Genomic DNA, 21,546 nt, shown 5'->3' with positions numbered 1-21,546 from the left:
CGATGATATTGTTCTCTTTTTTTTTTTTGTATGATTTATTAAATGTAACAGTTTTTCATAGATCATCCTCTTCCTGATGAAGCAGGCTCCCCCACAAAACTAGTCGAGGAAACTCCATGCACCCCCTTTCCTTTGAAATTTTCTTGGGACTGACCCATTAGGAATTCATAAATTGTGGTGTACATATGAGTATATTTTAATGTACTTTTGTCTGTAATTGTTCTTCTTTGCCTTTATTAAATTGTACTAATTTTAACTAGTTTTGTTAATTACCTAGTACCGGTATAGTCCAAATCTGTTGCCTTGTTGGTTAAAAGTGTTTGAGGGTCAGTGTGAGCAGCTGCCCGGGCATGTCCATACCAACCAACCTCTCAACAAACATAGTGACCATTGTGTCATCCAACACTAGACATATTTATCCTACCCCAAAAAAAACAAAAAAACAAGCAAGACCACACCTGTCCAGGAATCCAACCCAGCACTGATACAATATCAATCCTAAGTGTTCGGCACCTGCAGGTAACAAAGCCAAGGGGTCCACACTTTTTCAAAGAGGGGCCGGTTTTCCCATAAGACACATGATCCAGGTTAGTTTTCACTTCATTAAAACTAAATCAATCACTGGACTTTTCCAAGCAGTAGCGATGGATGTTTTAGCTGCCAAGAACATATAATAAATTAGAGTCTGTGTGGACGTTGGGATATTCTCAACAGGTTCGTTAAGCAAGGCTATGCAAGAGACTTTAGTAATGTTAACTATAGTAACTGAATGAATTAAGGAATGAACCCTTATCCAGAAATGATGGACCTCAGGGCAAGTTCACCATATATGTAGGGCCGAGCACACCTGACCACAGCCCCTAAAGCAGGAGGGTTATGAGTCCGGATACATTTTGAAGAGGCGTTCAGGCACAAGGTACCATTGCTCAATCACGTTATACCCTGCTTCAATCAGGACAACATTTATTATACCCTTATGAATGCGTGCAGTCGAGGATCGCCAATCCTCCACCTCAAGGGCAATGCCCAGATCCCTCTCCCAAGCTATTTGATAAGGAAGTTTGGACCAGGGGGGAAACAAAGGATTTGTACAACATGGAGATACAACCCCTCTGAAAAGTCTCCTATATGCATCTGTTTTCAAACTGTGTTCGACTATAAGATCAGAGCCATTCTTTTGTAAAGAACCTAAGTATTTGTATTTGTTATGTAAATATAATACTATGTATTTGTTGTAGGCAGAAATTCTCAGAAGGGGCAACTGCAGATCCTGCACAAAATACGAAGAGGGCCGTATAACTCTATGGTCAAGATAATGTCTAATGCAATAGAGTTCCTTGTTCCTCCACCAGCAAAAGAGGGGTCATATCTAGTGGAAATTGAGGATTGTTAAAGAGGGGTGCCACAGGGGAGTGAGGGGAGCATAGGGCACATTGTCTGCAAGTCGAGTCCCATAAGCTAACAGAATGGGAACGTGTAGTGCATAAGATAGCCTTTCTATGTTTTGAACGGTCCAGAGCACCAAGTCTATTGACATTTGAGAACAGGCCTGGGCCTTTAAAGACACCCAATCTGGGTCTATAATGATTGTAATGTAATCGAGCTGCAATGTAGTATTTCCGGAAATATGGAACGTTAGACCACTCAGGTCCTTAGACACAAACATTGTGGTCCGAGCCAGCCTGCTGCCCTTAGTGCCTCAGATAAAATTGAAGATTTTTATCTGGAACTGCCGTAATGCCTCTATCGGTTCCCAGGATAGGTAGGGGTTCTAAAGTAATATAGTATTTTAGGCAATACCATCATCTTCACAGATGCAATTTTGCCCATCCTGGATAGGATAGCACCGGACCAAGTTTGTATGTCCTCCAAGAATTTGTGAAACCACGCCGGGTAGTTTGCTTTATGTAGAGACAAGATCTGGGGGTGCAATTTAATCCCGAGGTAAGAAAGAAATGCAGTCTGCCACAGAAACGGGTACTGGGCCTGAAGGCTTCATTGTACTGCTCATTTGGTAACGCTCATGGCTCAAATCGTCTGCAAAAAACACATTTGTTGTGGTCTCCACTCATGATCCCCAAGATATCAGAGTCTTGATGAATAGCCAATGTCTCCATGGCTATTATGAATAGTAAGGGGGGGGAGAGTGGGCATCCCTGGAGAGTCCTGAAGATGATAGTAAAAGGTTCCGACCTGTGGCCATCAAATGATATCTGTGCCATAGGGTTGAATTGAGGCGATAAATTCGGGATCAAAGTTCAATCTTTCCAGCATCCTACAAAGATAAGGCCACGAGAGGGAGTCAAAATCCTTACGTATATCAAGGGATAGAAGCATCCCATGTCTAACCCCACCCCTGTCCCAGGAAGATTGTAGTACTGAAATAAGATCTATTGCCTGACACACTTGGTCCGCTGCTTGCCTATGAGGCAGGAATCCTACCTGGTCAGAGTGTACGTAAAGAGCTTCAGGTCGTTATTGACTAAAGAAATTGGCCTATAGTTAGCCACGTCGCTCGGATCTTTATGAGGCTATGGTATGAAGTGATATATGCTCTTTTAGCATCAGAGTCTATGTAACACCCCTTTTGGATTGCCTGAAAGTAATGTTTCAAAAGAGATAGCCAATAGGTGGGCAACTTTTTTGTAATATAAATGCACTAAAGCCATCAGGACCAGGTGCCCTACCCAATGGGGCCTGTTTAATAGCCGACAGGACTTTGTTGGCTGTGATATCCTTTTCCATAAGCCCCCTATTTTCCTCCAGCAAAACAGGGATGGGGAGATAGTTACATAGTTGATGAGGTTGAAAAAATACCAGTCCATCCAGTTCAACCTATGATGTGTGTGTTTATGTCAATACAGCATATACCCCTGTATGTTGTGGTCGTTGAGCTGCCCATCTAATCGTTTTTTGAAACTATCAACACTCCCTGCTGATAAAACTTATTGTGGAAGAGAGTTCCACATCCTTACTGCTCTGACAGTAAAGAACTCTCTATGCAGTTTAAGGTTAAACCACTTCTCTTGCTACTTTAGTGAAATGTTTCTTTAAATTCCCTTTCACTAAATAGTTTTTTCCACTCAAAACGACTCCTCTTAAGAGAGAGTAAGTTTAGTGCCTGTAGTCTTTCTCCATAGCTAAGGTCCTCCATTCCTTTAATTAGCTAAAACATTGTATTAGGGCTGCAACTAACGATTCTTTTCATAATCGATTTAGTTGGTCGATTAATCAGATAAAAACCTAAAAATTTTATAATTTTGTATAATTTAGTGTTTTGTTTTTTTTTGGTTTTAAAAAAACATTTTTATTCTTGAATATCAATATGCAGCTAAATAACCAGCTATAGGTTTAGGGAACAAAATATCTTGTCCACTCTGAGACTAAAAGACAGAAGATATGTACTGTATATACTATTAAAGTTTGAATCTGTTACATATCATCAGATTCCAAGATCAAAATGTTTATTTAGCCTAAGTTCATACTAGAATATGCAGCATCCATTACGTCTCCATTCAGCTTCAGGTCCGATTTCAGCCTGAATTTTGGGCTGAATTCGCATCTGAAACTGACCAAAAACGCACAGGGCTCCTGCGCAATTTGTACCGGAGCCGCTGCAGAAATGTGTGAACCAGCTCCATAGAGAGCCGGTCACAATCTCCTGCTATGCAAATTGGATGGGGGGAAATTTGTATAAGTGTGAACCGAGCCTTAGGCTGCATTCACACCTGAGCGTAGCATTTTCAAGCAGAAAATTGCACGAATTTACAGTGATTTTGCAGCGTTTTTTGCGGCATTTTTTACAGCGATTTGCGGGGTTTTTTGCCGCAATTTTGTGCAGGGCAAAAGGTCACCAATGTTAAAAGAAGAAAAACGCCCAAATCTGCTCAATTCGAGCGACAAAAAAGGGTCCGGAACTTGTTTGAGCTTCAAGCGCTCGGCTTCAGGCGACATGGAGTGGAGATGTGAACCATCTCCATTGAGAATAATAGATTTTTTCCCCTATAGCGTTTTGTAGCTTCAGGCTTCAAGCTACAAAACGCTCAGCTGTGAATGGGGTCTTAAAGAAATGTTTTTTTAAAAGACCTAAAAACGCTGTTTCACTGATTTTCAAACACCAAAATCACCAAACAGGGTTGTGGGGATGAGGCCCTTGTCCCCATCAACATGGGGACATGGTGCTTTGAGGGGGTCACAGACCCCCAAAGCATCCTCCCAATGTTGAGGACATGTGGCCTGGTACGGTTCAGTAGGGGGGGGCGCTCTCTCGTCCCCCCCTCTTTTCCTGTGGCCTGCCAGGTTGCGTGCTCGGATAAAGGGTCTGGTATGGATTTTTAGGGGGACCCCCACATCAAATTTTTTTTTTCTGTGCAAAAAGTTTTTTTATTAACATAGGAAACATACAGCGCATAGGAAACTGCATTTTGTCTTGTACAAAATGAAAGAAATAATAACAAAATGTACTCTAGACCATGTCAGGTTACAATAAAGTTGACGAATTAGCAATGTGATTTGGATCAGCCTGAAACCTAACTTATATTAGGCCTAGACACTAGAACATATAGACAGATGCGTGTAGCATACGTAGAGGCTAGGACACTATCATATAGAAAAGTGCAGAATATCTAGTTCTGTGTATACTAAAAGCTGCAGAACATTCAAACCATAACTAGTGTTACCCAAGGTCACCACTAGGGTGAGCGTCTATTGCAATTGGGTACATTAAGAGGGCGGATATTAAAGTACAAGGCAAGAAAACTAGAAGGAGAAGAAAGGGAAAAGGGGGGGAAAAACAGGAGAGAAAATGAAAAGAAAAAGAGGGAGAGAAAGGGAAGGGAATAGAGGAGGAATGGAGGAAGGAGAAAGTGGAGAGGCAGGAGCTGTGGTCGGCCGGCTCCCACTAAACATCTGAAGGCCAGCAGTTGGCTGCTGACCGAGGGATGTTTGTTGCTATGGTTCTAATAGATGGTGATCAAAGTGTGGAGGTAGATAATGGTCAACCCATGGTTGCCAGATTTTAGAGTGTCGGGGGATAGTGTCTTGAACAGTCGCTTCGATTTTGCTGTGTATCATTGCCTGCGTAACCCTATTCTTGACTTCAGTCAGGCGCAGGGTGGAAGTTTTCCAGGCTTTAGCTATTGTTTGTTTGGCTGCCGTGGTGACCTGCAGAGCGAGACGCATCTGCGCCTTGGTGTACAAATTTGGGTAAAAATTGAGGAGGGCCAAAGCCAGGTCAGTGTCTAATGTCTTGTTGATCAGAGTGGATAAAATCAGAAAGATTTCAGTCCAGAAGCGTTGAACCACTGGGCAGGTCCACCAAATATGCAAGTGCGTACCCCTCTCGTCACAGCCACGGAAACAGTTTGAGGAGTAAGAGGGTAAAAATTTTGCAATTCTATCTGGCACTAAGTACCAACGCATGAGAACTTTGTAGCTCGCTTCCAGGGCCACAATATTTTGCGAGGAGAGTTTAGTGTGTAGCCAAATATCAGACCAGTCGTGTCCATCCAAATTTAGATTCAGGTCTCTGGACCAACACTGCGCATATGTCGGAAGTGTCGAAGGCTGGGAGGTAAGGTGTGCATATATCTGTGATATGCTGCCCAGGGCGTGCGGATCAGAGTTGCATATTTTTTCAAATATCGTGTACGTATTCATTCCCCTGGTCAAGCCTACAGTCTGTTGCACGAAATGTGAGATTTGGAGATAATGGAAATATTCATTATTTGGTAATTGTGGGCTTGCAGGGAAGAGAACGGTTTGACTGTACCACCAGCCACCAGGTCACATATCCGGGTTAAGTCTGCATGTTCCCATGCTCGGAATGAGGAAGGAGAAGTATAGGCAGGATAGAACTTAGGGTGACCAATGTAGGATAGTAAGGGGGAGTGTGGGGAGATCAAATGAAATGATTTACAAAGCTTATCCCAAAGTTTGACAGAGTTAGAGGTCAAGGGGTTGGGAATGGGGCCTTGGGCTGCAGGGGGGAGCCAGAGAAGGTTAGTTAGGGGTATAGGATGGAGATCCAAGGCCTCTAGACTCCCCCAAATGGGAACTTCAGGTTTGGCATGATAGAGTGTTATTTGGGCAAGCTGGGCCGCGTGGTAGTAATGTTGGAAATTGGGTACACCTAGGCCACCGGCCCTGTGGTGACGAAGTAAGGTGGATCTAGAGATTCTGGGTTTCATGAGACCCCATATATAATTAAAGACCCGGCCTTGTATTATACGGTGGAAATAAGGGGGCACTGGAATGGGAAGGACTCTGTATAAGTAAAGAAGCTTAGGGAGCAGGGACATCTTGATGGCGGCAATGCGCCCCATCCAAGAGATGCAAAGGGGATGCCAATCTTGGAGTAAGGATGAGAGGTGCTTCAGCATTGGGAGATAATTCGCTCGGAAACAAATCTGCAGGATCACTGGTAAGTTTTATGCCTAAGTACGGGATAGAAGAACTAGACCATTGGAATGGGAAATTAGTCCTAAGAAGTGCCATGATGTCATCTGGCAGTGACACATTAAGGGCTTTGGATTTTGCCTGATTAACTTCTAGGCCAGAAATTTTAGAGAATTTGTCAAGGAGATTGATTAGATTAGGGATGGTAATGTGTGGGGAGGTAATGAACAGTAAAGCGTCATCGGCAAATAAGCATAATTTATGAGCAGTAGAGGCAACCTCCAGTCCCCTGATATCCGGGTGTGCTCTAATCAGCTCGGCCAGGGGTTGTATTGCTAAAGCGAAGAGTTGCGGCGACAGGGGACACCCCTGTCGCGTCCCTCTTCGTATTGGGAAACTTTGAGAACTAAACCCAGAGTATTTCACTGACGCCTGGGGGTCGGCATACAGCGACATAATCCACTGAAGGAAGTGGGGGCCAAAACCCCAACGTTTCAAGATGAAATGGAGATAAGGCCATGAGACCGTATCGAATGCTTTTCTGATGTCTAAGGATAGGAGGTGCATGGGGATTGAACGCGCTTTCGCAAGGTGTTGCAGCAAGACGACTCTGCGAATGTTATCGCCAGCCTGCCTACGGGGAATAAACCCTACCTGATCTTTGTGGATCAATGTTCCTATAATCGGATTAAGACGTAGTGCAAGGATTTTGGATAACATTTTTATATCTACATTAAGTAGGGATATGGGGCTAAAATTAGACCACAGGGTGTTGTCAGAATTGGGTTTGGGAATCATAGCTATCGTGGCCATTAGAGAATCTCTACCGAGGGCATGCTGCCTTAACAGGGCGTTAAACGAATTCGCTAATAAGGGAGCCAGTATATCCCAAAAAAATTTATAATAGTTACTGGGTAAACCGTCAGGGCCAGGGCGTTTATGGGGTTTGAGGGATTTTATAGCTAAAAGTACTTCCTCCGCAGTAATCAGAGTATCGATGGATTCTCTAGCTGTGTGGGATAATTCAGGTATAGACAGATTCTTAAATAGGGATTCTGCATGCTGATGAGAGAACTGGGTTTTGTCTGAGTATAAGTCAGCCAACTTCTCACGAAATTCGGCTAGTACTTTGATGGGGTTGCTAGTATGGGAGTTCTTAGCAATTTTAAGTCTAAGGCCGCGTACACACGGGCGGACTGTTCGCCCAACCTTGTTCGGCAAACAGTTTCATCAAACAGTCCGCTCAAAATTTGCATGAGCGGACTTGCCCACACACGAGCGGACTGTTTGACGAACAAGGTTGGGCAAACAGTTCGCTCAACTTTTGAAATGAACGGACTCGCCCACGTAAGGCGGAGGCAAATCCGCCCATTTCGAGCGCGTGTACAGGTAGGCGGGGCCCGCGAGGGAGACGTCGCGGGCTCCGCCGCCTGGAATGGGCTTAAAGGGGAACCCCAACGCCGAAAAAAATCGGCGTGGGGGTTCCCCCCAAGTCCACACCAGACCCTTGTCCGAGCACGCTACCCGGCCGGCCAGGAAAGGGGGGCGAGCGAGCGCGCCCCCCCTCCTGAGCCGTACCAGGCCGCGTGCCCTCAACATGGGGGGTGCCTTGGGGAAGGGGGGGCCGCGCGGCCCCCCCACCCCAAAGCACCTTGTCCCCATGTTGATGAGGACAAGGGCCTCTTCCCGACAACCCTGGCCGTTGGTTGTCGGGGTCTGCGGGCGGGGGGCTTATCGGAATCCGGGAGCGCCCTTTAAGAAGGGGGCCCCCGGATACCGGCCCCCCACCCTATGTGAATGAGTATGGGGTACAATGTACCCCTACCCATTCACCTGTGAACTAAAGTACAATAAAAAACACAACACAGAGAAAAAATATTTTATTGCACAGCTCCGGGGGTCTTCCGTCTTCGGGGGTCTTCTCGCCGGACTCCTCCGCTATGTGTGTGTAGCTCTTTTGCTAGCGGAGGAGTCCGGCTTTCTTCCTCCCCGCCGCCGGCCTCTTCTCCCGACTTCGGGGGTCTTGTCCCCCTCTTCGGTTCTTCTGCCGGGCCACCGCGCCTGGTCCGGTGGCCCGGTCTTCTGTCGCCGTCTTCCGTTCTTCTGTCGCCGCCTTCGGTTCTTCTGCCGGGCCACCGCGCCTTCTTGTAGCTCTTTTACAGGCGGTGGCCCGGTCTTCTGTCGCCGCCGCCGCCTTCCGTTCTTGTTCTTCTTCTTGTTCTTCTTCTTCTCCTGGAGATGTTGACTCGACGATCTCTCCGGCCGGAATGCCAGAGCCGCGCTGTGCGGTCACTTATATAGTGACAATGGGGCGGTGTCACATGGTATATGTCACATGGGTTGGTCACATGGTGACCCCGCCCCCTTACGATGTCATAGTCCCCATGTGACATCAACCCATGTGACCAACCCATGTGACATATACCATGTGACACCGCCCCATTGTCACTATATAAGTGGCAGCGGAGCGTGTCCCTGGCATTCCGGCCGGAGAGCTCGTCGAGTCAACATCTCCAGGAGAAGAAGAAGAACAAGAAGAAGAACAAGAACGGAAGGCGGCGGCGGCGACAGAAGACCGGGCCACCGCCTGTAAAAGAGCTACAAGAAGGCGCGGTGGCCCGGCAGAAGAACCGAAGGCGGCGACAGAAGAACGGAAGACGGCGACAGAAGACCGGGCCACCGGACCAGGCGCGGTGGCCCGACAGAAGAACCGAAGAGGGGGACAAGACCCCCGAAGTTGGGAGAAGAGGCCGGCGGCGGGGAGGAAGAAAGCCGGACTCCTCCGCTAGCAAAAGAGCTACACACACATAGCGGAGGAGTCCGGCGAGAAGACCCCCGAAGACGGAAGACCCCCGGAGCTGTGCAATAAAATATTTTTTCTCTGTGTTGTGTTTTTTATTGTACTTTAGTTCACAGGTGAATGGGTAGGGGTACATTGTACCCCATACTCATTCACATAGGGTGGGGGGCCGGTATCCGGGGGCCCCCTTCTTAAAGGGCGCTCCCGGATTCCGATAAGCCCCCCGCCCGCAGACCCCGACAACCAACGGCCAGGGTTGTCGGGAAGAGGCCCTTGTCCTCATCAACATGGGGACAAGGTGCTTTGGGGTGGGGGGGCCGCGCGGCCCCCCCTTCCCCAAGGCACCCCCCATGTTGAGGGCACGCGGCCTGGTACGGCTCAGGAGGGGGGGCGCGCTCGCTCGCCCCCCTTTCCTGGCCGGCCGGGTAGCGTGCTCGGACAAGGGTCTGGTGTGGACTTGGGGGGAACCCCCACGCCGATTTTTTTCGGCGTTGGGCTTCCCCTTTAAGCCCATTCCAGGCGGCGGAGCCCGCGACGTCTCCTTCGCGGGCCCCGCCTACCTGTACACGCGCTCGAAATGGGCGGACTTTCCGAGCGGGAACAGTCCGCTCATTTCGAAAGTACAGCGGACAAGCCCACACACGGGCGGACTGTTCGCTCAAACACAGTTTCAGCGGACAGTTTTTCGGAATTTCCGAAAGACTTTGTCCGTCCAACTGTCCGCTGAAACTGTCCGCTGAAAGCCCACACACGAGCGGACTGTCCGCCCAAACACTGTTCAGCGGACAAGGTTGGGCGAACAGTCCGCCCGTGTGTACGCGGCCTAATTGGTTTACGGATCTTGTCAGGCTGTCGGAGACGCAGGGCCATAAAGGTATCAGGTTTATTTGCTTTGGTATATATCGTGTGACTAGATTTACGAAGAACCTTATCCGCTGACTCGGCTAATAGAAGATCCAGTTCCAGTTTAGTTTTTTCAAAGATAAGCCTATGGGGTTCTGTAGGTGAGTTTTGAAACTGGAGAAAGTGTGAGTGGTAATCTTCCTCCAGCTTTTGCTGTTTGGCCTGTCGGTCTTTCTTAATATGTGTGGCTAGAGAGATGCAGCTGCCCCGAATTACCGGCTTATGAGCTTCCCAGAGAAGAACCGGGGAAATGTCTGCAGTGGTATTATGGCGTAAGTAGTCTGTAAGAGCAAGACGAATGTCAAAGCAGTAGGTTTGATTGGTAAGATGTGCTTCGTTCATGCACCAAGACCTTTCTTTAGCTCTGGGGATCAACGAGGTGATAGTAGTGATAACGGCGCAGTGGTCAGACCAGGGAACCGGACATATGTTGGACTGGAGCACGACTGGGAAGGAGGCCACTGGTGTCAGAATATGATCAATCCTAGAAAACGATTTGTGAGGGTATGAATAGAACGTGTAGTTCTTTTTCAAGGGATTACATTCCCTCCAGGTGTCTAGGAGGGATGCCGTGTGGAACTGTTTCCGAAGCTGCGCCGAAAGGGAATGGCTTTCAGGCGTATATGGTGATTTATCTAAGTGAGGATGTAGAGTTAGATTGGAGTCCCCACAAACAAAAAGCGTACCCTTGCAGTGAGTTTTGATAACCTGCAGGAGGTGTGAAAAAAAAGGGTTAGGGTTGCCGTTCGGGGCATAATAAGAAACTAGAGTGGTTTCAGTATCCTGGAGTAGGCCTACCAGAATAATATAGCGACCTGCCGGGTCTTTAATTTCTGCAGTGGGCGTGAAAGGTAGAGAATGATGGAACGCTATCAATACACCCCTATGTTTAGTGGCTGCAGAGGCCGTAAAGACCTGAGGGTAACGGGAACTAAAAAATTTGGGGGTTTGGGATACCGCAAAATGTGTTTCCTGCAAGGCCACTATCCCAGCTTTCAGGGAGTGGAAATTTCGGAAGGCCTTAACCCTCTTGTTGGGGGAGTTAAGACCCTTAGGTCCGGTTCACACCGCTGCGGGTGAGAGATCCGGATGTTATTCGCACCGCACTGCAGTGCAAATCACATCCGATCTTCGTAGCGATGCGAGTTCAGCCATACAGATAGTATGGCTGAATTCGCATCGCTCCCGCAGCAAACTCGCACGGGACCCTTTTTTTGGTCCGCAGCAGAATCGGATCGCATGGGTGTTCACACCATGCGATCCGATTCCTGTGCGAGTGTGCAGATCGCACTGCGATATGCGGACGGATCTGGGGGTGTCATTAACATTTCATTGACACTCCCAGCAGTCCGCATAGGGCAGTGTGAACTGCCGATGGGAGGCATGCGATGCGGGAAAACGCCGCGGATTCGCGGCGTTCCCGCATCGCTATGGTGTGAACCTAGCCTTAATGTTAAGAGACAGTATATTCAGGGGGGCCATCTATAAGCAGAGGGGAAGATATTATAGAGTAATGTATGAAATGTAGGAACCGACCGACCTAAAAAAGACAAAGGAAATGAGAGAGAGGGAGCAAAGGGGGGATAGTGAAAGAAGAAGAAGAAGAAGAGAGAAAGTTCGTCTGCAGGGCAAACCATGAGATGGCAGAAACAGTTAGACACCAGGATGGTTTGCTCGGGCAAGCAATGCTCAGTCCCCGGGGTCCAGAACAGGCGACCCAGGAGAGAGTGCATTAAGAGAGGGGGGAGCAGTGGCTGCTCTCCGCCGCCGCAAGGACAACAATTGTACATAAACAATGCATTTTGCTAATCCAATAAGGAACCAAAACAAAAAAAAAAGAAACAGAAAGAGAACATAAGAACCTGGTCCAATTAACAGGACCACAAGAAGTATTGGATATGCAATTAGACTGGTTCATAATACCCCACTATAACAGTATTCCAAGGGCCTTTGAATAATCAAGAGGACGGGGATGGGGGAGAAAGGAAAGAGGGAGAGGGCACGTCAGGGTAGAGAAAAGTAGGGCGGGGAGGAGGAGACAAAAGAGGGGGAAAAGAGTGGGAGGGGGGGTATCAGAAATGGTGGGAAGGGGGTGGGAGCCAAGGAAAGAAAAGGAAGGGAAGGAAGGGGTAATGGGGGACGAGTTGGTATATACTAGGCCATTAAGAAAACTATCATCATTTGTAATCACTATAATGGAATCGTGAAGACACGATAATTATAGATATAACCAGATACCACTGAACAGTTGTACCGCAAGCATGAGGTGCCAGCGTCTCATCGCAAAAAATAAATCAAAATGTGAAGATTAGTTAGGGGAGTCAGGCTATAGAGAAGCTTAGAGCCCAAGGTCAAAATAAAAGGCTTCAAGTTAAGAGCCATCAGTACTGAAAAACCTGGGAAAATAAAAATAAAAATGGAAAAAAAGAGGAGAGTACATACGGAACAGCAGGTAGAGAGGATTCGGTGGAAGATGTCCTCCGGGATAGAGGTCATTATTCGTCTTCCGCACGGATGTCCGAATCCTAGAAATCTCACAAAGAAATATAAAAGCTTAGAAAAAAAAATAAGGAAGGATGAAAACACCTGAACAGTCAGTTCAGCGCGGCGGGCGAGACTTGGGAGTAGAAACAATGCCATCCGACAGCCTGGCGGGGGTTCCTTTGCGGACAGACACAGGGCCCAGCTGGTTGCGATGCGGTGTAGCCGAATAAGGATGGGCCGCCGAACGAGCTGGTGTGCGAGGCAAGCTGGTCTCTGTGTGTGGATCAGGATGGGCAAGATGGAGGCCTTCCAGCAGGCGCTGTAATGATTCCGGAGACGAACAGGTGTGCTGTTGTCCTTGGTAGGAAAACTGTATAGCAAACGGGAATCTCCAGGTGTACTTCAGTTGGTGATGGAGTAAGATTTGCAGCTGTGGCTTCATGGCCCGGCGCTTGGTGATGGTAAGGGGAGCCAAATCTGAAAAAAGCTGGTATGTGTGTCCCTGGAATTGCAGGGATTCCTTGTTGCGGGCTGCACCGAGAAGTTGTTCTTTCGTGCGTAAAAAATGCAGCCTAACAATAATGTCCCTGGGAGGCCGTCTGCTTGTCTTCGAGTAAGGGCTCTGTGGACTCTATCGAATTCTAAACGTTCAATAGGTATGCCCGGGGCCAGTTCCTGAAACATGGCCGTTACAAAAGACTGAACATCGTCTACTGACTCGGGAATGCCTCTTATTCTCAAATTAGCTCTACGGGAGCGGTTCTCAGCATCTTCCCATCGTGAGAGAAGGGTAACATTCTCCTCTCGGAGGGCAGTTTGTTCCTGGGCTTGCTCCTGTAAAGCGATTTCGATGTCGTCCACTCTGGACTCTAAGGCAGCAGTGCGCTGGCCAATGTCGCGTATCTCCCTCGAGAGTCTGTCGGTGATCTGCTCCGAGGTGACTTTCAGGGCTTTCTGTAGCATGGCTTCCATGTGTTTGAGGAAGTCGCTGGGGATCATCCCCGACGGTAATGGGGATGTATCTGTGGGGTCATGTATGCCATCCTCACGATCATCATCGCTGTCCGAGGTTTCCCGGCTGGGGGTGGAGGTCGCTCGCTGAATAGCAAGGGCCTTCGCCGCCATTTTAGACGAGGCTTCCTTGATGGGTTTTGGCTTGTTCTTACCTCTGTGACCCATCAACACCATTCCACTAGATGCCAGGGCTTGTGAGGTTGAGATACAGTCCAATACGGGGGTTGTGTCAGGTTTGGTTCAGCGGTTAAGTCCCGAAGCGGCAGCGGAGAGTGCGGAGCCTTAGCAGGATGCGTCCGCCATGCTAGACCTCGCGCATGCGCCCCCCATCAAATTTTTTTTTTTATTTGACACGGAGTTCCCCTTAATATCCATACCAGACCTGAAGGGCCTGGTAACTGAATTTAGGGGAACCCCCACGCTTTTTATTTTTTTTATTTTTTTATCAATGAATGAATTGTCGGCTAATACAGAGAACACTCATTGAGTGTTCTCTGTATTATGGAAGCCGACAATGGAAAGTGATTTTAAAAGCCTTTTTTTCTTTGCGAAATGACACTTTGTGCAGGGACATTTCTAAGCACGGGAAACATGCGTCCTTTGACAGGCATACTATAGACACCCCCCAGGTACGAAATTTAAAGGAATATTACACTTTTATTGTTTCACTTTAATCGTTATTAAAATAACTTCTCTTGAAAAAACTGTAATTTTTAAAACTTTTTTTTGCATTGATGCATGTCCCCTGGGGCAGGACCCAGGTCCCCAAACACTTTTTAGGACAGTAACTTGCATATTAGCCTTTAAAATTAGCACTTAAGATTGTGAACGTTCGAGTCCCATAGACTTTAATAGGGTTCTAAAGTTCACACGAAGTTTAGGTCTGTTCGCAGGTTCTGGTGTGAACCGAACAGGGGGGTGTTCGGCTCATCCTTATTCCCAATAAAGACTTAGGAGGAAGGGCTAATAGTTGTAATCTTTACTGAGAATAAGTTTTTTGTAAAACTGCAAAACACAAATTATAAAAATATGCATTAGCATTTAACATTACATCACAAATGCAAATAGTAACAGGCATGCTACAATACTGTTAAGGCACTAGCTAGCAAAAATGTGTCCTAGCTGAGTGAACTTCCTGACAGAAACATCCCACCAACACACAGATACAATGTAGTTGCATTAGTATAACATATACTAACTAATTGAAAACTGAATGACTGCTTACTTACAGACTTAGGCCGCATACACACGCGGGGACTGTTCGCTCAACTTTGTCCGCTGAACAGTGTTTCAGCGGACAGTCCGCTCGTGTGTGGGCTTTCAGCGGACAGTTTCAGCGAACAGTCTGCTGAACAAAGTTTTTCGGAATTTCCGAAAAACTGTCCGCTGAAACTTTGTTTCAGCGAACAGTCCCCTCGTGTGTAGGCTTGTTCGTCAAACTAAGTTCCGCGCATGCTCAGAAAGGATTTACACGCCGAAGGTTGCATTGCAGTGTATAGGACGTCGTTTTCTAGTCCCGTCGTACGTGCCGTTCACGTCATCGCGCACGGTTTCAGCGGACTGTTCGTTCATCGTGTGTGGGCAAGTCCGTCCATGCTAAGTTTGAGCGGACTGTCCGCTGAAACTGTTTGACAAACAAAGTTGAGCGAACAGTCCCCGCGTGTGTACGCGGCCTTATGCTTCCAAGGCCAGTTTTAAGAAATAATGGAGGTCTTTAGCATGCTTCCTTCTCTGTAGAAAGATTATCTAATATGAGTCACTGCTGGGCAGGAAGTGGGTGGAATATACTACAGTTCCTGTTAGTAATGGATCCCAATTTAAAGCAACAGTACGATCAGTAAATATATACCTTATACTGATCAGAACAGATACCTATATTGTCAACATAAGGCATATAATAGCAGCAGCACAATTTTTTTTGATCACCTGTCATGATGGGGTTAAAAAAATAAAATGTAAGCCTTTTTATAGCACAAAAACAGCAGATGATCACTACTATATGGGGTTAATTGAGGCTGTGAAACAGTGAAAGTAATATCATATACTTAGAACACACGTACATTATATTAATATATATATATATATATATATATAATACACACACACACACTATCTCAAAAAAGTGAGTACACCCCTCACATTTTTGTAAATATTTTATTATATCCTTTCATGTGACAACACTGAGAGCCGGTTCACACTGGGACAACTTTTCAGGCAACTGTTCCGTTCTGTACAATGGAACCATCCTAATAGGAGTGACTGAAGTCGCTCCGACTTAGAAAAAGGTTCCTGTACTACTTTGGGGGCGACTTGCATTGACTTCTATATAGAAGTCATTTTGCAAGTTGCCGCTACTGTCGTGCCCAGGTGAGGCAGTTGCACTGCAAGTTGTGCTGCCTCAGTATGAACCGGCTCTGAAGAAATTACACTTTGCTACAACGTTAAAGTAGTGAGTGTACAGCTTGTATAGCAGTGTAAATTTGCTGTCCCCTCAAAATAACTCAACACACTCAGCCATTAATGTTTAAACCGCTGGCAACAAAAGTGAGTACACCCCTAAGTGAAAATGGCTAATTGGGCCCAATTAGCCATTTTCTCTCCCCGGTGTCATGTGACTCATTAGTATTACAAGGTCTCAAGTGTGAGTGGGGAGCAGGTGTGTTAAATGACGGTGTTATCGCTCTCCCTATCTCATACTGGTGACTGGAAGTTCAATATGGCAAAGAAATCTCTGAGGATCTGAAAAACAGAATTTTTATAACAGCTTCTCTGTAAATCATTTTCTTTGATGTACATAAGGGGACACAGAGCCATAGTATTTACTATGTGGGTTATAGGGCCACTGATAGGTGATGGACACTGGCACGCCCTAAGGCAAGAAGTGTACTCCCTATATAAACCCTCCCACTACTGGGAGTCCTCAGTTTTGTAGCCAAGCAATACAAGTGTATACCAAGAAGTGAGGGACCTCTGTGTCCCCTGATGTACATCAAAGAAAAGGATTTTACAGGTATGCTGTTATAAAAATCAGGGGACACAGAGTCACAGTACTTACTATGTGGGATGTCATAGAACAATGGCAACTGAAGGGAGGGAGACACAACAAAAAGTAGGGGAAAAAGGAGGCCAGAGGACTAATACTGCACCTAAAGGCAATATCCTCATGACCCTTAATATTGATTTGATAAAATCTGATAAACGTATGAACCGAAGACCAAGTAGCAGCCTTACAGATCTGAGCCATAGAGGCCTGATGATGCACCACCCAAGAGGCACTAATCACCCTGGATGAGTGTGCTCTAACATGGGAAAGAAGAATGTTCTTTAAGCTGAAGCTTGAACAATCACTTGACAAATCCATTTGGAAAATAGTGGGTTTTGACGCTGCCTGTCCACATTTTGGACCCTCTGGCAGTACAAACAAAACGTGTTTTGCGAACCTGAGCGGTTGCCTTTAAATAGACTCTGATTGCTCTTACTACATCAAGGGAATGTAGTGCCTTCCCTTCCCTAGATTGAGACTCTGGGGAGAAAGAAGGAAGAATAATATCTGGGTTTAAATGAAAACCTGTTACCACTTTGGTAGGAATTCAGGATGAGGACATAAAACCACCTCATCCTTATGCATGATCAAATATGGCTCTTTACAAGACAGAGCCGCTAGCTCCGATACTCTTCTAGCAGAAAAAATGGCAACCAGAAAGATTATCTTTCTTGTCAAAAGAACCAAGGGAATTTCTCGTAAAGGCTCAAACGGCTGATCCAGCAAAGCCGATAAGACCAAATTTAAATCCCAAGTGCCTTGATAGGGGGAATAATCTGTGTTACCCCCTGAATAAGCTACGCACCAAGATTAGGAAGCAAGAGGCCATTTAAAAAACAGTGACAAGGCCGGGATCTGGCCCTTGATAGAAGTCAAGGCCAGCTCCCTTTCAGATCCCATTTGAAGCAAATCAGGGATCCTGCCTATGACATACTTCCTGGGGTTCCAACCTCCTGGATCCACACCAAGAAAAATATGCCTTCCAGACTCTATAGTAAATGATTCTGGAAGCCGGATTCCTGGCATTAATAAAAGTAGACACTACCAAAGGAGATCACCCACTATCCTTTATAAAGTGGGATTCAACAGTCAAACCTGTTAAATTTTTCGTCCGTAAGGTAGGATGGAATACCGGACCTTGTGCGAGAAGGTCTGACTATAATGGCAGAGTCCGAAGGACTCCTACTGCCATATTTATGATCTTGTTAAATCGAAATCTTCTGGGACCCGCTGAGGCCACCAGAATCTCCTCTTGATCCTGCGGATAAGGTGCGGAAGTAGCAGTACTGGAGGAAATGCATAGATCAGTAAAAAACTGATCCCATAGGAAGACTAATGCATCTGTTCCACCTGCTATCCCTTGTTCGACACAAAGTTGTCGACTTTGTTGTTGAATCTGGATGCTAATAGGTCCATGTCCGGAATACCCCATCTCTGACTTATCGCTAGGAAGATGTCGGGGTGAAGAGACCATTCTCCCGGAAATAATTGTTGGCGACTCAAATAGTCCACCTGCCAATTCTCTATTCCTGGAATGAAAATTGTCAATAGGCAATGAATGCTGTGTTCTGCCCAAGCTAGAACATTATTCACCTCTTATTGGGCTGCACGACTTCTCGTGCCCCCCTGGTGATTGATGCAAGCCACAGCTGTGGCCTTGTTGGACTAAATCCTGACAGAACAGTCCCATAGTCTGATCGTCCAAGATACTAGGGCCAGACATACTGCCCGAATCTTCGAAAATGTTGATAGGCAAGGTCCTCTAACCTGGACCATCTCCCCTGGACAGAATCTTCTTCCAGGGCTGCTCCCCAGCCTAGAAGGCTGGCATCTGTTAACACTTTCCATGATACAGGTAGAAAAGATTTTCCCTTTTGCTGGATAACAACCACCAATTTAGGCTCTGATATACATCGGGAGCTAAGCATATTGGAAAAAACCAAGGCCTGAATCTTTTTATTCCAAACCGACAGGATGGTGTTTTTAAGCAGTCTTGAAAAAATGCACGTAAGGGACGGCCTTGAAGGAGGCCACCATTTCCCCTAATAATCTCATGCACAGCCAAATGGAAGGCTTTTTCTTTGTTTTGATAAGCTGAATTAGTCCTACAATGGAACTGATTCTTGTCTGGGGTAAGAATACCTTCTTCTGTACGGTATCTATAACCAGCCCCAAGTACTGTAATCTCTTTGATGTTTTAAGGAGGATTTTTCTAGGCTGAGTATCCAACCCAGAGATTCCAGGTAGTTTACAGCTGTGACCAGACTCTGGTTTAGACCGGAGACTGAATGATCTATTTAAAGTAGATTGTCTAAATAGGCTATAACCTTTATGCCTTGAGCCCTTAATCTGGCTAAAGGAGGTGCCAGAACCTTTCAGAACACCCGTGGTGCTGTGGCTAAACCGAATGGCAGGGCCACAACTGAAAATGATGATTTTATATTTCAAAGAGCAGAAATTTCTGGTGAGCAGGAAATATTGGCACGTGAAGATATGCATCTTTGATATTGATTGAAGCCAAAATCTCCCCTCTTTGCAGGATGGACACAACCGATTGCATTGACTCCATGTAAAAGGATCAGATGCTTAAGTGCCTATTCAGATCTTTGAGATCTAGAATGGGTCTTACCTCTCCATTTGGTTCTGGAACCGTGAAAGGTTTGAATCAAAACCTGTGCACTGTTCCACTAAGGGAACCTCTATCAGCGACTGGGATAATAGATGATACAGAGCCAGAAAGAGAGACTTCTTTTTCTCTGGATCCTTGGGAACATTTTTCCTTAGAAAAAAACAAAGACAGAAACTGTCGGAACTCTAGCTGTAACCTAGAGAAAACTGCAGAAGCCACCCATCTGTCTTAGCATTGTTTCTGCCTGATCTTTTGATAAATGCAGAAGCCTTAACCCTCACCCCTTCATGAGGAGGCTTTAGCAGCCTACTTTGTGGACTTTCTGCCCCAAGATCTCTTCTGACCCTGGTGCTGCCTTTGGAGTCTTCCCCTTGAACCTGATGGTTGAGGCCGTCGAGACTGCCTAGAGGCTGATGCCCCTGGCAGAGGAGAGGCAGCACACTTAAAGGAGAAATATTTGAACTTCTTCTTTACTGGTAAAAGAGAGCTTTTCCCCATTAGAGGATGCATTTTATCCAGATCGTCTTTAAATAGCTGTTCACCATAAAAAAGGGGAAACTGGCTAGGAGCTTTTTACAGGGTGCTTCACCTGACCAATCTTTCAGCCATAAAACTCTGCGAGAATGCACTAGTCCAAGCATAAGCTGAGGCTTAAATGATAGAGTCTTTCATGGCATTTACTGTGAAACATAGTGCTTCTAATACGCCTGCCCATTGCTGGGCCTGCTGATCAGGCAAAATCTTAAGTATCTCCATGAACTGTTCCTTAATGGACTGAGATACACCAATTGCAGCAAGAACCGGTTGCGCTACTGAACTTGCTAAAGACATATTGCCTTTAGAAAGAAATTCTAACTTTTTATCTGTTGGAACCTTTAACATCAGCACATTATCCACCGGACATATGAGATTCTTGCTCACTGAGGCACTTGCAGGATCCATTGCTGGAAACCCCCCCCCCGATTTCTTATAGAAATCCTTTCCATAGGATAAAGTGTGGAAAATTTCTTAGGAGGATAATATTGTTTGTCCAGATGTTCCCATTCAAGATATAAAAGCTTTTTAAGCCATGCATGAATAGGAAAAAACATCCCCAGATGGGGGAGGTTCTAATGAACCCAAATTAGAGGTGGGTTCCTCAAGAGCCTGCGCTGCAGGCAGCAAAAAGTTTGAACGAACCAATTTAGTAAGGTAGTGCACAAGCAACCTGTCTTGTGATGCTACTCCTTCTATATTAAGATCCTTGGAAGAGAATAAATAAGTATCTTCCAAATATTTAAGAAGATCTACCTGATCCCCAGCCTCCTGCACCTAAATAAGAGGATCCTGAGCACTAGATGGGCATCTGCTATGTTTAGCCCCACTATGGAGAGATATATCATAGCATCAATCTTCTTTCCAAATTACAAATGGTAGAAGAAAAAACCTCTTGTTTGATATATACAGGGACGCAAGTGTCTAGCACAGTTCCCCCTGATGGCTCAATCTGACCAGCCACACCCCTCTCAGAGGAGGATGAAATTTTTTTGGAAATGGATTTAGTTTATTGTGAAATCATTGACCTTTAGAATCCTTAGAGGAGTTCCTGGTCCCATTACCACTCATAGCCTGAAGCATAAAGCAAGGGCACTACCAGCAAAAGAATGTACACTGCTAGGTTATAGTCCAGCGCCAATAGCTGCTATTAATCCTAGCCTGGTAAAATAATATAAAGTGTCAAAGGGAAATACCTATGTCACTAACCTGAAACAAGCCATCCTCCTGCTCTGTCCCTCCACAGCCAGCAGGGGCAACACACATTCAGTGCTTTAACAACTTCCTGCATGTGTGGTTGGCATTTGATGCTGTTAGCCACGGCCCCACGCAAATTACGGCCCCCCCTTTTCCTTTCAAAGCAGCATCCTGTGGAACAGCAGACATTTGGGGGGGGGGGGGTAAATACTCCGCTGAGCGGCCAGTGCAGTCTGTCTCCCCTTTTAAAAAAAAAAAGGAAACTGCTTTGGCATATCAATTCCCCGAAGGGGAAATTAAAACATTGGGGGCGCAGGAGGCAAACCAGACCCCCCTTTCTTACTGGAGGATCTGCTTGTGGCCGAAGGAAGAGGAGAGATGAAGGCATGACAGCATTATACATAGAAGGAGAAATTCCTGACAAAATCTCCCTTACGTTTCCTCACAGCAAGGTTATCTGAGATAAAACCCAATTTTCACCCTTCACGGTGGGCTTCGAAACCTTCAGGAACAGGGGAACCTCAGGTTACCCACAATCCTGAACCT

At 46.2% G+C, this 21,546-nt stretch overlaps 1 protein-coding gene across 2 annotated transcripts in view; it reads left to right on the top strand.

The window, feature by feature from the left end:
- LOC143935528 (transcription factor CP2-like protein 1) overlaps nt 1–21,546 on the top strand; it is a 416,417-nt gene that overhangs the window by 249,701 nt on the left and 145,170 nt on the right. The gene's annotated exons all lie outside the window — the stretch shown is intronic.

Source organism: Lithobates pipiens, unplaced genomic scaffold, assembly GCF_037356315.1.
Source record: "Lithobates pipiens isolate NorthernLeopardFrog02 unplaced genomic scaffold, aLitPip1_a1.2 Scaffold_28, whole genome shotgun sequence".
NCBI classification, from domain to species: Eukaryota; Metazoa; Chordata; class Amphibia; order Anura; family Ranidae; genus Lithobates; species Lithobates pipiens.
The sequence above is the reverse complement of the archived record's forward strand: the minus strand, read 5'-3'. Positions and strand labels throughout refer to the sequence as shown.